The sequence below is a fragment of the Thunnus thynnus genome, chromosome 16 (assembly GCF_963924715.1).
Source record: "Thunnus thynnus chromosome 16, fThuThy2.1, whole genome shotgun sequence".
In the NCBI taxonomy this organism is placed as follows: Eukaryota; Metazoa; Chordata; class Actinopteri; order Scombriformes; family Scombridae; genus Thunnus; species Thunnus thynnus.
Genome location: NC_089532.1, coordinates 27509195 through 27514093, shown reverse-complemented (window position 1 = coordinate 27514093; position 4899 = coordinate 27509195). Strand labels below are relative to the sequence as shown.

General features: G+C 41.7%; 1 long non-coding RNA gene across 1 annotated transcript; it reads left to right on the top strand.

Annotated features, from left to right (window-relative positions):
* The first annotated feature begins 208 nt into the window (after nt 1-208).
* LOC137199482 (uncharacterized) lies at nt 209-3101 on the top strand. Its single transcript, XR_010931790.1, has 2 exons — nt 209-2077; nt 2551-3101. It is a non-coding gene; the product is annotated as an uncharacterized lncRNA (long non-coding RNA).
* Nucleotides 3102-4899: the final 1798 nt, after the last annotated feature.

The window sequence follows — 4899 nt, the reverse complement described above, 5'->3', positions numbered from 1 at the left end:
GCTGTAAATACCCGTGTTTTAAAGCCCCCCTCCACTTAAAAATGTGTTTTGCTTCTTGTTCCTTCAGTCAGATGTCGTTCTCTTCTCTGTGCAGAATGATGTATGTGCAGAGTTTTAACATTCATCTGCTGAAGGTGGAAAGTTTCTCTGTGCTCATCTTAAATCTCAGTTTAAGACATGTACAAATTAGCATGATTTGTAAATGGTCATTGCATGGTCAACATTCTATCAAACATTGTTCTTTACTAGAATTAAAGACAGACATGTCTGCTGCTGGGTCTTTGGAGGGTTTAAATGCTGCTTGCTAAGAAATCTTACTTCAATTTTCGAATCTCCCCCTCTGTGGTGTTTAATAAGTGATCGGTAAAGATCAGTTGTCTATTGTGATCTGTCTGACTTGCTGTTTCTGTTTTGTTTTTCATTGTGTATAAGTGACGAAACTACTCTCTTGGGGATTAATACAGTTGTCAATAAACCTACTAAACATGTTTTACAACACTTGATTTCAGTGTTAAATGAAAAGGACAGCCATGATTTCAACCAACCAACCACTCTACATTAATTCCACATATACTACAAATATAAACATATTTCCTCAGAGTGTACATTGGTCTGGTCTCACTGTACATGATTTTCTCTGTAAGATTAAAGTTCATTCTAGTGTTGTTTACTTGTTGTTGGTGATTCAGGTTTATAATATATAGTAAAACATTCTAAACTAAGTAGTAGACTGTATTTATCTCTGATAGCATGAAATCAACAGCTGCTGCTATTTCGAATGTTCATGTGGTGTGTTTTCAGGCAGAAAAGACAAAAAAAAAAAAAAAAAACCTGTACAAGCCCAGCCTTGTTTTCCAGAGAGGCACACACACAAACACACAAATACACACACACACCTGTTCGGCAGGTTAGTTTGGGAATAGGTTAGAGCTCTGGAGATGGGATGAGGACTCAGGGTCCTTCACGGATAGAGGCAGGCCGGCGCCACAGGAGGACACGCGAACCAATAGCAGCATAACACAAACAGCGCACTTCCTGCATCGGCCATCCCAGAGGATGATTGGTGGAGAAGTCTCTGAGGGTTTAGAACCCACCCACCCACTCGCCTCCACCTCCTCTTCCTCTTTCCCGTGGTGAGCTGGAAGCCTCTATAGGAAAAAAAGAAAAAAAAAAAAAGAAACGTGGATGGCGTTGGCCGGGTACTTCTGACAGCGAGTGCCTACCTCGGGGGAGGTCAGAAGTCGGCGATTCATACGAGACAAGCTGGCGATGCAGTGTAACCGAAAATGGAAAGCAGATGTTCGTTAATTAGGGGAAATGTGACTGACAAGACTTGAGCGTCGAGGTACACGAGCTCGCCCGCCATCCAGCAGCTGTTGTTACCCGACTTCATTGTCAGTCTCGTACACAAGTCACAGCTTCCCCGCTGAGCCGGGCCCAGACGCCCAGCACCCACAATTATCAATAAGCTTGATTGAATCGAACAGATTTTCTCCTGAATATTTTTGGGTGTTTTTTTTTGTCTGTGTGTATTTGTGTGAATGAGCAGCTATACTCACACCACCTTCTGGAATGTTTTTTTTTTTCTTTCCCTTCCTCCTCCCCCCCTTTTCCGCTCCTCTTTTTCTTCAATTCTCCCGTCTCAGCTGTGTGAAAATGCTCCAAAAAAAAAACAAACAAAAAAAAAAACAACCAAAAAAGATTTCTCATTTGAGGAAAATCATACATTTCTCTTGATCGCTTTCCTGTCAAATAAAAACTATATTTTCACCATCCGGAACATTGCTCATATACAATTGTTGATGAAGAGGAAAGCTCATCTGCATTTCATTGCTGTCACTGTGTCATTGTAGAAGATCTTTTGATTTGCTATTTAAAAAAAAAAAAATCCTTAAAATCTTGTAAACAAATGCTGGAATACACCCACTTATCAGTCCATGGTCACCATGATGAAATACAGTGTAGACGCTGAGAGTCCTTCAGTGGAGACGTGAAGATTTCAGAGCTTGGCCCTTGAGGAGAAGGGCATCACACTTGTGAGACCTACTGACTGCAGTGCACATTCTTTTGTTACATGGTAAGTCAGTGGACAAAAGGTTTTCCTTTCTTTAAGAGGGAATTCATAGGATTGTGTGTATGGCCTCCATATCCACCACAAAACACACTCTGTATGTGTGAATGTTTGTAATAAGCTGGAAAATGTACCCTGGACCACGCACACACGCACACACACACACACACACACACACGCATATATATATTCACAAACACCTCTGGTCAACAACATAATCCTGTGAAATTGATGAATGGCTAGACATTAGGCCCATTCAAACAACAGATGTTAATTTGCTTCACATGTGCATTATCAGATCATTTGTGTCAGGCAACGGAATATGAATGACACAGATTATCTCAGATTTGGGGCGTCTGCTGGCAAACCCCACTATCCTGGAGGCCTCTAGGTAACACTCCTGATTACTGTGTGTGTATGCGTGCATGTGTCAGAAGGTGCCATTATGTCTGCATATGTGAGGGATGATGTTTCTGCAGAAGGACATGGAAGCCCCTTCGGACCTGGAGAGGAGAACAGTGCCTGATGGGAAACAGAGCCAGGGTGGGCCGGCGCGATGTTATTTATGCAGAGCGAGCTTGCAGGTGACGTAACTCACCCTCTGGTGGCCATGTTGGAGGCCCTCAGCTCTTGGGCAACAGTAGCAGTGAACAGCTGTTGCATCTCTAAACATACAGCTTGCCGGTCCCACTAGAACTGAATAGATGTGGTAAACTCTTGTTTTTGACTCTAAAATGATCATTTCACCATGGATTCATTTGATGCTTTTGTGTTTCATGACTGCTTGTTTGATTGCTAACTAGTATCTGGTATGCTAACCAACACTGTATAGCTGTCATTACATCAAATGTGATTGTTAGTTATTTTAATTCAATAGATGTTCTAATAAATTCAACAGCTACAGCAAATGAAAGACAGCAGCTCTGGTGAAAACCACTATTAAAGGGGAACTCCACCAATTGTACACATTGAAGTGTGTTTCCAGATGTTGGGGGGCACTACTGCATATGTTAAAAACTAGTATAAAGCCTTTTGTGTCTCCAGGAAGAGCTGTGTGAAATATAATAAATTGCCTCAAGTGATGTCACTTGAGTCAGCGTCAGTTGGGTCTGAAGACTACAGGTTTGAAAGGTAAAAAAATCTGGGTGTGTGGAGTAAGAAAGTAGGGAGGTCACCAGACCTCTGGTTGCTCATCTCTGCGGGAGGCTAGCAGCTCCAGGCTACATTAGCCACTATTAGCACAACACACAGTTGAGTGAATCAAGATGAGTTGCATTGTGGGTAATGTACGTCCAAGGTTTTGAGATCTTCTACTGCAGCCATTAAAAAAAAAAGTCCAGTTTGACAATATTATAGGAATGCAATGCTAAAATGTCTTTAAAGAGGGACAGAAACAGAAACAAGCTAGTGAAGCTAGTAGAATCTAGTATTAATTGTGGCTTATAGTCATGCTAACACTGTAACAGCATGGCAAACAAAGCACTTAGAGATGATTTTGAAATGATTTTTGACATTTTTTTCTTCTGAAATAGGATTTCAGGGCAGGATGGGGTCAATCAAATGTATAAACTACACTAAACACAGAGAGTGGATGAGCCAGCATAACCAGCCCACACCAGCAAAAACCTTATTTCAAATATTGTATCTATTTATCAAAAAAAAAAAAAAAATCACCAGTCAAACATACTGTATGAAATATTACAGAACAAATACATTGTCTTTAAATGTCTGGGCAATTCCCAGCACTTAAATCTTCCCTAGATTTGTCACTTACACAATACTCATCAAAGTGAATTTGAGCATATGTCATTTCCACCATCAAACCGTTACATCATCGCTTCCACTTTTGCTTCGGTCAAAACTGAATCTTGTTTACTCCACACATAGTAGACTTTCCCAGGACTCAGAGTCTTGTACTGCTCAGTTAAATCATGTCTTCACAGCTGTAGTGAATGAAAGCCTGGCAGGAGTTATTTTTATTCTCTTTACCAAACCAAAGCGAAAGAAGAACAACCCTCTCCCGACTCCTACAACAAGCAGCGTCCCCGGAGGGCTACAACCGAGGCAGCAAAACAAAGAGGAAGATTTCAAAAAAACGCTGCGTTGAGAATAACTCAGGAATATGAAAGCACGTCGGACTCCAAAGGTAAAGAGTTGCACTAGCAGCCACCGAGGTGCTGTAATTAGGTCAGGTGAGAGGCAGGGAAAAAGTTTAACTTTGCGGACCTCTTTATTTTCTTTACTCTCTTTCCAATCGTGTTTCTCCTGTACCATCTGCCAACACACCAACGCCCAGTCCTTACTTAGTTCTTACATACAGTCTACACCATGCCGTATGCTGGGAACGCACTACATTCTAAAAAGACAAAGCTCCTCAAAGAGCTTTCAGGGTAATCAGGAGACTTTTACAGGGTTTAAAGGTTCATCAAAGAACCTTTTTATTCCATGAGCTTCCTGGTAGAAATAGGTTTCCTTGGCAATGAGGGTCTTTCAGCAAAACAAGCTGTTGCCTTATAAAGTTGATGAGAAGTGTTAGCATAATCATTCATTTGGATTCAGACACCACACACCTGATCACCCATTTTACGTGCGTCACTACAGTCTTGTATTGGGCTCTGAGCACTTCCAACACGCAAGTGACCTACGCTCAACACTGCACCTGAACGCCTCCAGTGTAGACACACAGACAGAGCAGTCGCTGCTGCTGCTGCTCTGCTGATGTGCTCTTCATGCTACGTTTGCTGTCTAGACATGGCGTAAGCCTCTGTCATTTAAACTCACCCTGGCCCCCCTGACATCATTAATGAATCTGATCAACAACTATAACA